General features: G+C 40.4%; 1 protein-coding gene across 1 annotated transcript in view; it reads left to right on the forward strand.

The window, feature by feature from the left end:
- The window catches only part of RBM47 (RNA binding motif protein 47), a 77530-nt gene that overhangs the window by 52753 nt on the left and 10141 nt on the right, over positions 1-14636 (forward strand). The gene's annotated exons all lie outside the window — the stretch shown is intronic.

A 14636-nucleotide genomic window follows, 5' to 3' on the forward strand; every position in this document is an offset into this window, starting at 1 on the left:
GAAAAAGCTTGGGTGCGAGAGAACTTGGAAAGCTGTGCCTGTTACAGGCTTTATGTTCTCTGAAGGGTCTCCCCAGGTTTTGGTCTGCAGTAGCTTAGGGAAGTCAGGAAATGGCAAGATCTGCTGTATTAACTCACATTGTATAAGAACACGTGTAAAATAACATGTTATTAATTTAAATAAAGTGGTGTTGTCCCTTTAAACATTCAAATAGGCAATAAAATTGTTCCATAAACATGTGGGAACCTGTTCCACAAACTACAGAGTGACTTTTTTAAAAAGAGAAGGAAATTATAGAAAAGGAAAAAAAAACCCTGTTTCTAACATTATGAGATCCCAATTTTTGTGGCTGTATTGTGACTGATACTGGGTTTATGTGTGAATATACTGATCAAGACTTTCTGAGATTGAGATTAGAGACACCTTGCTGGTCACTCTTAGATTCATGTGTCCTTTCAGTGAAATATTTTACTTGGTACATTCCCTTCTCTTTCTACTGCAGTCTCTCAGCAGTTTTTGAAGAGCAAATGAAATCATAAAGGCCAACCCATTGCTCACTCCTTACTCTCCCTTCTCATTTCATTTGCTCACATGTCTGCACTGTCACATTATGCTAAATTTCCATCATGAAATATCTCCTGAAAACCTATTTACTACCATAATCATCAAAAATACTCACTCTTCTCAGGACAATGACATCCTGCCAGTAAAATGATGAACCTGTGCTCAGCCTCTGGATCTCCCAAAGCACTTGGGTTTGATCTTTCTAAAAATCTCAGAAGCAGATCCAATGCTTCATTAGAGCTTGCCATCACACTGAGGAGGAGCCTGGTGCACTCCATCTGTAAAGGCCAGTTGGTGTGTCTACTTATAGAAGAGAGACAGCTGAGGGGAAGCACACCAACTTGTTGGAAGTCTTTTCTGCATCAGGGAGAAGGTCCCCATTCGCAGGCATTACCATATTCCAGTGAATATCACTTTTTTTCTTTACATTTCTAGCTTTTTCTATCACTGTGTTCAGGAGAATAATTATTTAGGAAAAATTTTTCACCTGCAATCCCACTACAGGAAAGATTAAAAGGCAATGGAAGGTTTAAATGAAACATGGGCATGGACTGGTCTGGACTGTTCCTTTTCACATCTCTTAGGATTTAGCCCCTGCTTCACTGTCAATAATTAAAATGACAAGACAACTAAATACATATGTTATTATTGTAACAGTGGGTGGGTTTTGTTCATTGTAGTCAGCTGTACATTAGGAAAGAAGTGCTTATATTTTTAGCCCAGAGCAATGGACGCTGTATGAAGAGAGGAACATGTGGTGTATACACAATCCATTCTCCCTGCTGCTTGCATGGCTTTGCCCTTAACATCTTCCCCTCTTCCTTACATGCCATCATAAAGAGGTGTATAAAGAGTTGTGCAATCATTATGGACACAGTGGTTTTGAAGTCAAAGGAAACCAGGTGTCTAATGTCAGGGAAAGCTGCGACACACACTGCAGAATTCTGCCCTAACTTCTGAAGTTTCTTCTAAAAGCATAACCTGCAAGAAAAACTAATTTATTTTTTAATTCTGCCACTGGGAATGGTAACACCTCAGTATACCATGCAACAGATGATATGTTGATGATTCTTGCTTTAAACAATAATGGGAAAATAACTTGGAAACTCACAACAGGATGCAGCTAAAAGTGAACATATGAAATGAAAACATGGGTTGAAGAGGCCTCCCTACATGATCCTAATTGACACAGCATTTGAACAGCCTTCTGAAAATGAGCCCATCAGCTCACTGATGGCTAGCATCAGTGCTTTTTCACTTACACCAGAGTAGTCTTCTCTGGGCATTCAAGTACACACACAATTGTTGCTGATAGGATTCACTTTACAATATTTTTAGCTGTAAGTAGGTTTGGTTTGTTTTCCAACAGAAAAATATGAAATGAGAGAAAGATACTGAATTTTTAAAATAATTTGATGGAGTTTTGCAAATTCATAACTGCCGATTTTTTATTTCATTTTCTTATAGAGACCAGTGGGATTGATCTTATTTTGGCAGAATCTCCTAGAGTTTTTTTCCCAGTTTTGATACTGATTTTTTCCATAGTCTTGGGTAAACCATTTAAATTTCCATGCTGCAGCTTCCCTGCTTGCAGGACAGTACCTGTTTCTCCACAGCTCTTACAGCTTAACATTTACGGGGATGAATTCTGAAGATGAAAGACTTGCACGGTAGACTTGGGCTGCCAGCACTCTGGGACCAGGATCCAGGCTCCAGGTGTGTTTGTACAGTGTCTGACACACCACAGCTCAGTACAGTGGATAAACAAGAATAAAAATCCAGAACAGAGTGATTGTAATCACCCATTGGTTTGCAGTGTAAGTAGAACAGGTCTCCTTCCTGTTTGCTTTCAGAAACCACCACAAAGATGCTTCTTTTGCCAGTCTTTGCCATCCTCCAGATTTTTCTCTCTAACTTGGAGCCTTCTAATATTAGAGTGCTTATCTCTACACCCAATGATTCCCCTACCCCTCTTCCCTATTGACCAGCCTCTGACTTGGCAATATATGGTTATTTCTTAAGTTTTACATGCCCAGACTAAAGGACTCATAAGACAAGAATAAATTACTATGTAGGACTATCTCAAACAAACTGACTCTGAAGAATATACTTGTATTTGTGGTTTGTCACTGACAGCTTAAGACACTTTTCCTTGCACACATGGATGCGCTGAGGTTGTTGCTTGTTTGCTTTGGATGGAGGTTTGGATCAAGCTTTCTTTTTGGGGTGGGAAAAACAATAAAAAAATGAGAGAAAGAAGAAAAGAATGGTTATGTCTGTAAAAAACACCTGGGAAAGGACTGAAAACTGTAGGTGTTTTGCTACTGCAACATGCTGTTTGCTTTTCCCCTTCTTCAGGCTGTCTCCTTTCCCAGAAATTAGCCATCTCCCAAGGCATGCCCTGCTCCCTCTTCTCCCGCCGCCTGGTTGTGCACACTGCTTGCCAACTGGGCAAATCTATCATCCAAAGAGTGTTTCGGAGCAGTTCCTCCTCTTGGCTGCTCGAGAAGGTGTGTTGTTTGCTTTGCCTAAGTGCTCCCAGGGCCTAATGCTCCGTTGTTATGTACAGACCATTTCTACTGTCATGAATCATGTTTTACCACCCCTGTGCTTTTATTTCTGCACCAGGTGCTTTTTTTCCTTTTGAGCAAACACATTGGAGTTTCCGTGTTTACTGCTGACACAGTGCATGTCGGGTACACGGCATAGGCTGAGTTATTCCTACCGTCCCACCGCCGACATGTTCAGTAAATCTGCTTCTCACTCCAGGAGCTGCAGACCCTTTGTATTTCCTACAACCAAAGGTAAATTGATTCAGCGCAGCCTGAAATCATTTTGCCAGACACATGTAAAGAAAAAGAAATATTTCACTGAAAAAGCTTCATGCAGTCAAGCAAAATATGCCCTTTTCTTATCTTATCTGTCGTGAGTAACCCAAGCTATTTGCACAACGCCTTGTGCTAGGAAGGAGTTGTTTGTACATGTTTCACTCCTTTTTTTCCAAGTTTTGAATTTTGAATGAAATCTTTCTCTCCAAATTCTTTTTACCTGTGAAAATGTTACAGTTTCTCTTTCCTATGCTTCCCTGAAGGTTGGACCCAGACCTCCCTCCAAAGATCCCTTCATTGCAGAGTTTTCTATTAATCTTCAAACCACTTCGGAGAGCTCGCTGCGTCTGGCAGCACTAACATCCCCTCTCCCTCCCGTCCCACCCACTTAGCCTCAGCCTAAGAGCCCTTAACAAATGACTCCCAAGGAATTTAAATGGCTAACGCTCGCTGGCCAATAAAGAGATGCATAAACTCTATAACCAGGTTGCACAGCTCTTGCCATTAGGAAGAAAGGTTGTTCGGGCAAAGGCGTGAGTCCCCTTAACCTGTTGCACTTCGATCGCAGGAGCGGAGAGGTAAGGGAAATCTTGTTTGCTCTGTAGGGCTTTTTATCTGGTTTTCATTTATCAGGGAGTCGAGACCAAAAGTATGTCATCATCAAGGTATGGGTTCAGGGGTTTGCCTTCTTTTATAGGGTCCTAAGGGGTTGTTTGAGAATTAAGCAACTGCTTGTAAGATTGAGCTGTGAGATCATGTGAATATCTAAAAGAATTTGCATAGCAAATGCCAAAACAAATGTCAGAACAATGAACACTAAACTACTGATATTTTAGACAGAAGAAAACAAAATCATGTTTCCGAGATATCTTGTCTGCTATCTTAAATTAACGAAGCAAAAGGCAGCCAATTGCAACTGCTTGACATGGTGTTTTCAGTCAGTCTGTCTGCCATTGTCTGGGCTGCCTGGTATTTTGTTCTGCTTTTTCAAGAGATTGACATAAAAAATCAAACTTTAAAAGTGCGCTATGTTATCGGTTTTTGGTGCAGAATTTGGGGTTTGTAGATTGAAGGTGGCTAGGAAGATTTAAGTAAACAGGGTATATATGCAAGTACTATTAATACAAATGAATCTATATAGCTCAATCTGCATACTGAAAATTTGAAAGCATTAAAGAAAGTCAGCTTTGATATTCATATTCTACTTAAGCAGCATGTGAAATGTGTAAGACTTGTATGTGACTTTGGACACATGCTATTAATCTGTTCACCCTTATTTATTTAATTATTAATTTATTGTTTTATTGGAGTCAGTGCTGATAACAGTAGCGAAGTTTGAACTTAAACCAGGAAAAAAATAAATGTAGCTGTTGAAAGTAATTAAAACCAATGACAAAAATGTCAGTTTACATGTGGACCAGATGCAGCAGCTGTATATAATGGTGTCCTGTCCTGAGCTAGGTGGGATTGAAATCATGATTCAAAATGTATCTGTAAGGCACCCCCTCTCCCTTTGCACATCCCAGCATGCCATGGATGACAGCCTGTGCTCAGAACGTTTGAGGGATGTCATGGCAAATGTTACTGCTGCCCCTGCAGTGCTCCATGGCCTGGCAGACTGGGTTGCAGACAGGACACCTTTTCCAGTCGTGTTATCACAGCTCATCTCCGAAGGCCTTCACACCCAATGCAGTCTGCAGCTGGTGTTAGTGATGGTGTTGCACCAAAGACCTTGCCCGTGTGTGTAAGAGTTGAGAGAGGTTTGTAATTAAATTGACACATTAATCCAACAGAACATGGAAATGTGTCCTTTATGTTTGTCAAGACAAGGCCATATGACTGTCTGTCAAGAACTTGTTGTTATGTTGTTGGTTTGATTCTTTTTCCATGGGTTTCTCATATAGCTTTGCACAGTATAATCAAGTTTAGAGAATATGTTGCATAAAAATAAAATTAACAAAGGAGTCACCATTTTGCTACTCTTTTTAATGATTTCCATTCAATTCTGCATTTCACCTCCAGTCTTTGCTGAAAAAAATTATATTGAATCAAATGATCCTTGTCTTCTTTCTTCAGCTTCTAATTAAAAGATAAATAATCTCACTTAAGGTCAACAAAAGGTGAATTTCAAATCATATGTGTCTCAAACCCCACTCCTTTTCTGGAGTAACAGAAATTTCATTTCAAAACCATAGATATTTCCAAGTGAGCTGTAATTTCAGTAGTCTTAAATTGCCTTGAATTAACCCAGCATGGGAGAGTTGCCCTCTGAGAGATTTCCTGCCTTGGTTAAACATTTTTTTTTAAATTTATAATATTAACACTGGGCACAGGTAACGAGTGCTGAAAATCTCTTCCTTGTACTTGTAAACCTTGTTTCTCAATTCTCCAACCCAACGTTCAAAGGTCTGTACAAACTTCTTAGATCAGAGGTCAGGTACAAATTGCTGCACTTTGCAGCTCCTTTCTGCCGATATGACAGAATTTCACCGGAGAGACGATTGACTTCCAGCCCCCACTCCTCGGCGCACGGGCAGCGCCAGGCAGTTAAAATGGTGATATGTACGAGTCAGCCATTGGTACCCGAGCTTAATTAATAACTAACTGGGTTTCAGCGGTGCAAGGTGCATATTATAAAAAGGGTCAAATGTCAGTGCACAAAGGGAAAAAAAAAAAAGGACAAAACCCCAGCCACTGACTAAGCCAAATACTTTGAGTTTAATGTACTTTCGGCGGCGAACATTCACATCCCAACTGTGGTTTGCTTTATGTTGGTTTTCATTTCAGTGACCTGAGGGGGAGGGAACACGTTGAGCCACTTTCAGCTTTTCCTGGAATCTCTGCCTCCTGCTGAAAGCAGGGTTGCAGGTTGGGCCCCCTGTTGTTGCAGTGTTCACGTGGTATACACAAAGCTTAGAATGTTGCAATAAAAGTAGTGCACGGGATTAGGGTAAACTGAGAATTCTGAAGCTATTTTTATTGTAATAAATTTGACTAAGCGAGTAGACTTTATACAAACAAGCAGGATGTGTTTTGTTCCACTCCAGAATCTCCAGGAGAGTTAGAGGAAAAAGTTTGATCAGAAAAGCTAAGAAGAAAACTGTAGGTTATGAACTTTTTAAGATACAATTGGTAGCACTGCAGAGTGGAACATATTACTGTAATGTTTATGTAGACAGATAGACACTGTGTTATAAATTCCTGCACCACAGAGTTCAGCAAAGACTTTGACAGACATTTTCGATTATTGAATTAAATCACCGTGTTCATATATAAGATTTTTCTTCAGAAGGACAAGAAGTGAAATAAGTGAATGTGTTATCTTTCCCGTGTAATGATTAACAGATTAGTCTAGTTGTGGTTTTGTTTTTCAGTTGCAGAACATTGCTTCTCCTGTCGTTCTTATGGCAAAAGCTTGTGAGCCTCTAGTCCACCCTGAATGAAACTTTCTCCCTTTCCAAGCAGAATGCTTTCTAAAGTAGGTAGTTAATGAGGAGGACACACTTACCTGTATCAGAATTCCTGCAGAGAACAGTGTTTAATTTCATTTTTGGTAAAGAAACACTGCAAAAAGTTTCCAATCAAGTACAGCTCATCCAAAATATGAAAGAGTACGCTGAAATTTATATACCATGTGTTTTCCTGTCTGATCATGGTAATGATGGACTTTATTGACTAGATTGAAATATGGGTCTTTGGGGAAGAGGGGATGGTTGTGCTGTTTCCTGATTTAGACAGCTGATAATAGTGATTACACAAATCATGTCTCATCTTCTTGGCCTTCCTCAATGTGTGGCTTCCATATAATGTAGGGTGATAATTTCAGCCAGTAATAAGTCTTATCAAAATAGGTAAGAGTTATGAATTAGTATCAACTGGAGTGGGTAAAAGATGGAGCTGGGGCAAATAGGATAAAACAGGGGTTACACAACTTGTTGGACAAAGTTCTGAATGACTTGCAGAAAAGTGCATTATATAAAATAAGGGGGGAGACTAGGTTTTGCTTACCCAAACTTTTTACTCATATCTTATTGAATATAATTTTTGCAGTTTTTAAGCAGGAGGTCAGGTCATTGAGGGACCTTCCTCCTGGGAATGTTCACTGCTAAGCATGGATACTGCTTACATATAATGCAAGTGGATCACACACAAGATTAAATATACTGTAGAAAGTTGCAGAGAGGGTTTGTAACAGAATAGGCAAGATGTTTGCACAACACAAGGTGACTTATTTTGTATGAGAATCATAATTTTAACTCCATTTTAAAAATTGTACATAAAATTGCTGTGAGGTAAGATTAATTGGCCAAGGGGACTGGTTTAATATGGTTAAGGGAATTAGATCTGTGATTGTTATTTTTCTAATGGTAATGGTACAAATAAGGTGTTTAACCTTCAAAACCTAGTTTGAAGCTGTAGCCAATTGTTGACTGTACAAATTCCTTGTTGAATTATCTGATTAGCGTTCGAGTTTTAACCTGGGAAATTCCAGGACATTAATTTACAGAATAATTTCAGGTGTTTTCCTCCTGAAAAGGAGCAAGAAGCAAAAGAAAATATATCTAGTAGTTTTGTTACAATTTTTTAAGCCAAATGCATTGCTTTTGACTGGTGCCTGGAGAATATAACCTGTCTCTGCAAGACCTTTAAAGCAGGATTTTCTGTAGTGCTCATCCCTGTCTTAAATATATCCCTCTTTCAGCCATTAGAGTCTCATAACTGATGTCAGGGAAGTCATGCTAGATGGGACTACTGATGGAAATATCACACTTTATTTTCTGTTTCTTTCTTTGAACCTAATACAATCAAAAGTCAGTCAACAGATTTTGGTGAGTTTTAAATTGAACCAACCATTTTTAACATGTTTAGTCACTTAAGACAAATTTAAGCAACTGAAAAACATGCACAGACCCTCCCTGCAGTAAATCCACCCTGAAGACTGCTTTTCAGGCCTTGAACATTAACTTGCCCCATACAAAGTGAACATAACTGACCAGAATAAAACTGAGGTTTAAGCATGAAATATAAACTCTTGAAATTAAATCAATGGTCAGAACTCTGATGATAGGCTCTAGATTAGAATGCCAATTGTCACCGTAGTAGAACTAGGAATTCTATAAAATCATAGAACCTTTAAGTTGGAAAAGACCTCTAAGATCGCTGAGTCCAACCGTTAGCTCTACACTGCCAAGTCCACCACTAAACCACATCCCTAAGTGCCACATCTACATGTCTGTTAAATACCTCTGGAGATGGTAACTCAACCTCGTCCCTGAGCAGCCTGTTCCAATGCTTGACAGCCCTTTCAATGAAGAAATCTTTCCTTCCCTGGTGCAACTTGAGGCTGTTTCCTTTTGTCCTAATTTCAGCAGCTAGCCTCAGGATTTAATAGGCTGGTTTTATCCTACCTCTCAGGCACTGTTGCTCTCTATATTTAAGTATAGTACTTCTAGTGGGCAGAGAGCCTCTGCTTGTGCATGTTCTTGTCTGAACATACGTGGGAAATATGCGGTGCAGCAAATGCTGCTCCATGCACATCTCATAGTGTTTTGTGCAGCACCTGAGCCAAAACGTTCCTGACCCTGGCTGGAGAGGGACAAGGTCAATGACCCAGCTGAGGCATGCAGATGATGATGAGAATAAGCAGTCGTTTAGCAGTGCTGGCAGGAGGATAAATTACATAGCAGACAGACATGTCATTGTCAATGGTCTCTGAGGTTGCTTTCTTCCAAGCCGCTCATCACAAGCTACTCATCAAGTCATTGTTCCTGCCCCTTCAGGTCTGCTGACACAGTTCACCACTTTTTCTACTGTTTTGCCAAAATGGTCCAGATTATAAAAAATCACCTTTTCAAAATGTTTCACCTAGCCTGGGGCAACTTCTTCACTCAGTTCAGCTGCAGGTAAAGATATGTGTCTGACACACTGCAGTCATTGTCATGGCCCGTTGGCCCCAGGTATGGCTTTTTTGTAAAAGGGTGAAGGCATCATCCATCCCTTGTAACCTTTGCTTTCTTGCCTAAAAGACCTTCAGAAAATGGCCTTGGACAAAAGCTGTCCTGAAATGCTGCACTCTCTTGCACTGACCCACCAAAATTTCAGCTTTGGACACCTGAATTTTGTTAATGGCAGAACGTAGGATACCAGGTGTGATCCAGTTCCTGTTGATCCCCACACTGGCCCCAGATCCTGCAGCTGGGCATGCCATGGCTCAGCTTTGGCAAAAATCTCAAAGACACCTGCTTTGTTCAGCTCATTTATGAAATCAATGAGGAAGAAAAAAGTAACAGTCTTGTCAAGAAAGAGCAAAGTGATGTATAATGATAGTGTAATAGTCTTTAAGCAGGGAGGTAACTTGCACATGACACTTGAAGCAATGCATGAATCACTACCTTATTTAGAATTGATGAGGCTGTTGAATTTTTCTGTTCAGCCAATAGATCTCTAAACAGGCAAACTGGGTTTTATGCAGGAGCATTTCTGGGGTGTCTGATGCTTGTGATAAAATTACACCATTGTTCTTAGTAAGCTGTTTTTGCATGCATTTTATGAATATAAAGTTGTCATGAGAATAGAGTCAGGATTTGAAAATAAAGAACTTTAATAACAGCCATGCTTTTAGAGCTGCTGCCTACCATCATCATCAGGATCAACATTTTCCCTTATTATTTCAAGTAAAACACTGGGAAGGTCACATTTAAACCAGTAGCTGTTATTTTCCTCTGTCAGCTGGGTGTATTTGAAATTTCAGCAACTGTCTTTCCCTCTGTGGTTTAAAATGCAAAACTGTGGCAGTTTCTTGAAGGAAGCAGTAGCTGTGCAGAGTCCATGAGGACACGCCCTGCCAGCTCAGTGGGAGTTTGTGCAGTACAGGGTCTTGCAGGTGGGGCACAGGTGTCCCCATCCCTCCCTGGACAGTTATCACAGAGACAGCACATCTCCCTGGTCTCTCCTGTTGCCTGTGGTGGTGCTGTCCCCAGGCTTTGTGACTGCCAGCAGTTGTGTCACCCACAGATGATGCCACTAAATCCATGTAACACAAAACTGGAGGGGTGAATTAAGTCCAGACATAAACAACCTCATTTTGTAGGAGCACGTGAGTGAAGTGGACACACTGTTACTGGCACAAGGACGCTGGCTGTGTCCCTGTGTTTGTAAAAGCCTGTTTGACCACACTAGGGTCAACAGAGGAGAACGTGTCTGCCTAACTTTGCAGGCCACTGCCCAGTGCTGGACTGACCCAGGGATAGGTTCATACATGGACTTTGGGCATTGCTTTCTGCATGGGGCCCCAAGCTGCCTTTGCCCTGGGACAAGGGACATCACTATTTGGCCCTGTATTGCTGTTGATCAAGGTGTGGTGTTTCTACTTAATAAATACCTGTCTCAGTTAATCAGCCTGCTCACAGTATGCTTTGGGTCAGTCATTGCCAACAGTAAGCTTGCCATTTAATATTCTGGGATGTGGGAAAAAAGTACCTTTAAAAATAAGGTAATTAATGTTTAGCGCAACAACTATTTACACCCTTCCTACTTGCAGCAGAGGAGTTTTGTAAGCAAGGTGAAGTGACATTTGAATGGTTTCAGTGAAACATATATGTCTGAGTTCACCTGTGCAAGGAAGAGTCCTTGGAACAGAGATGCTGAACTGAGGGGCTCGTAAGCCTTGCTCCTGGGTAGGCTGGCAGATGTTAGCAGCCGTCTAACATAGTGTGAACAATCAAGCAGGATTTACCTTTTTCTAAAAAGAAGCCAAGGACTTGTTTCAGTCCTGATAGTGAGTCATTTAAAACTTAGGTGTCTTCAAAACATAACCTTTCTTGTTAAAAACGTCTGTCTCTCTGTTTTTGATTCTATGTTAACAAGATCAGATGTGCCTTCCTCCTCAGAGCTCAGAAACCAACCACTTATATTTCAAAGACACTGCACTTTCATGGAGATTAAATTTTTGCCTTTTCTAGCATTAATCTCACTTATTGGATGCTGGAAATCAGTTTGGCGTTGTTAAGGCCACTAGACCCATATTACCAGCCCATGCCTTGTGTAGGCCCACAACACAGAGTAGCAGGTTATCATGACTGTTGACTTAAAAAATGCATAAGCAGGTTTGAACACTTTGGGAACTGGTATTTTCATAAACTGTTTTCTTGAGAGGGATTGCATTCCAGTCTGAAAAGGGTTAAATTGTGTTGGTAGACTGTTTTAAAAGGCAGTAACAGAAGAAGAGAAGAGCTCAGGTCAGACATCCTGTGCATTTTCTCATCAAGCTACAGATGATCACTAATGATAAATGTTCTGGTAATATTTATCAAGCTGTTGATTGTATGAACTTAGTCAAGGTGTTGATTGTACAACGTGGCAGTGAACAAATTGTTAAGTGTGTATTTAGTTACAAAAATTAGGGCTATATGGGCTCTATAACTTTCTTAGGTAGTACTTACCCAACTCTATGCAGCTGCACAGGAAAAAAAACCTAAACCATATTTGATCATGAATCTTGATTCAAAATAAATTACATAGGGATAAATGTGGTTTAGGTTCATAAGGAATTTTTAATTATGCACTATCACAAATGGTGTATGGCAGTGTCTGCAGCAAAGGTGGCCAGCAGCACTTAGAAGCAGCTTCATGTAAAACTTGCAATATGAGAAATCACCTTTCTGGTGCAATGCAAAGTGCTAGAGAACATACAATCTCCTCCATGGCCATTGAATTACCAACTGGTTTCTGCAGGTCAAGGGAGATTCTGTTTCATCTCCCCTCACTCCACAAACCCAGTAGTAATCTGTAGCTTTCCAGACTATAGCCCTAGACACAGAGCCTTGCAGATAACAGAGATATAGAGACTTATTTTGTAAGTTGACCTAAAACAGGTGGTTTGAATGGAATTGGTATTTTTTAAACTTAGCCAAACTTGGGGTGATAAGTACTTGACTTGCTAACAGGTGGCCCATGTGAAGGTAATGATTATTTCCCACCAAAGTGTTTGTACAACTAGCTTTGCTTTTATTCCAAGAAAGGTGAAGTTACACTTCTAGAAGCAAATTGTCAAGTGAAAAATGAAGCTGTTTTACTCCGCCTTAACTTTCTTAATTATTTCAAAAAATTCCAAGGAATTAAAATTAAAATGTCTAACTGTTAAAGAGTAATATTTGAATCTGAGAGAAATTTGTATCAACAATAGTTCAAGAAGCTATCCATGACAGATCTGGCTTCAAAGGAATTGTGTTTAGTAAAGTATTGCCTGAGCATCAGCATCCCTTTTACTGCCCTCCACTTTCTTTATCTTCTCCTCTGCTCTCCATATTTTTAAATTAAAATGGCTCAGAAGCATCAGCATGCAACACTCACGGCCCAAAACCACAGGCAGGATCAGGTCCTACCACAGAGCAAAGCTCAGAGGTCTGGTTTCCCAATCCCAAATGCATTTAGGAGATGAACCAGGCTCAACAGTGTTTGCCCTGGCTCATGCAGAGGCACCTCTGGGTATAGACCAGCAATTCTGGATAGCTCAGGAGGTTTACTGAAAAACATCTGAGGTGCTGAGGTTACTAGGATTTTAGTGGATTTTGTGAACCAATCAGACTTTGGTGCCTAAAATTTGTGCCGATATTTTTGTGAACTTGGCCTTGCTGCACTAATGAAAGATCTTCCTTGGTGGTCACCAGTGCAATTATGGGACAGAGAGAAACCTGTGTCTCATTGAATAAGAAAACTGTATAGAATAAATAAATCTCTCTGAAGCTTCGTCCTTTTTTATTTAAAATAAAAAATAACCCTGTCAAACCCATATATTGGGAACATTTCTTACAGTGGTTTGCAGTGTCCTACAAGAGTCAGTGTATTTTGACAGTTCCATCAACAGACTGGTGATGAATGAAAGTCATGACAAATAAATCAGTGAAGGAAAGACTGGTGGAGTTGTAAAACACAATGGGGAGGAGCCAATTGTGTAACATTCAATAGGTGGGATCTACTCAAAATGCAGTTGGGATAGGGCTGAATGCAAGGTGGCATTCAGAGTAATAAATACAAGTCATGCCTGCTACATGGGACATAACCAGAGCAAGTGGTGCTTCTATAAAGGATTTGAGGTTAGAGCTGGAAAAAAAACCCACCCAACTCCATGTGACTTGCTAGTGAGAAGATGTGAAAAAGCAGGCTTTGGCCAGACAGAGACATGGGGAGAAGAAGGAGGGATGATCTTCATCCCTGTATGTAGCAAAGGTGAAAAAGGCTGAAGCTCTAGAGAACTGTCCAAATAACAAAAACCAATGATTTTAGGCGGAAAAATGACTAATTGTGAGCTTAGCCTGCAAGTTTTATTCAAAAGATGAGTAGTGTCATGATTAAGTGACTTAAATATCACTACAAGGCATAAGCAGAGGTTTTGAAAGACTCTGCAGTCTATCTAATCCTATCTGGAAGCAAAAGCCAGAGAAATTCTCATGAGAAATACTGCACACTTGCTTGTATGCTGGAGTGGTTAGCAAACAAGACATACAGGGATGTGGCAGGGTCCACAGCTCTCTGATTCCATACAGCCAAGGTCCTTGTGGAAGATACAATTCACTCAGATAAATGCTATAGCACCTAATGTGCAAATAGCACTAAAATGTAATGGTCCATGTCATATACAGTCACTTGTATTAAATTGTCTGGTGGAGCACTGCAGCTTTGAAAGTCAATGAACTAACTACTCTCAGAGTCCAAGGTGTCTTATTTAACTGTGCTCAGAAAGAAAGCCCACTGTCTTGCAGTTTTGGTTATTAGCATGGTCATTTCCTGTATGTCGACATTTCCTGCTCTCTGCCTGTGTTCAAATGCAGAATAAGGTTTCTGAGATTTGCCTTCCTCTTGCAGGCTTGCAGTGCTGTGCTTGGTTTAAAGCACAGCCTCTCATAAAGGAGTGATTCTCTTCAGCTTTTGTCGAGTCCTGCTGTACTAATTGAAGAGACAAACACATCAGACATTGTAGCACAAGCAGTAGGCAACTCAGAAGCTTGTCAGATCACTCTTTGCACAAAAGAACAAAAACTGTCCCCCACCCCCACTGCTAAAGTGTATTTATTATTTCCTACTTGACAGTTACTGCAGAGGTCTAGAGGAGCAAGGGGTTGTTATCAAATGGAAACTGTCTGGTGCTTCTCATGCATTTGCCACCTTCCACCGTGGAATGTGGCACCTGATGTTTGTGCTGTTCAGGAGTAAATGGATTAACTGATGAGTGACTGAGAGGGAGAA

The sequence above is a fragment of the Onychostruthus taczanowskii genome, unplaced genomic scaffold (assembly GCF_017590055.1).
Source record: "Onychostruthus taczanowskii isolate IOZ18803 unplaced genomic scaffold, ASM1759005v1 scaffold2, whole genome shotgun sequence".
Classification (NCBI taxonomy): domain Eukaryota; kingdom Metazoa; phylum Chordata; class Aves; order Passeriformes; family Passeridae; genus Onychostruthus; species Onychostruthus taczanowskii.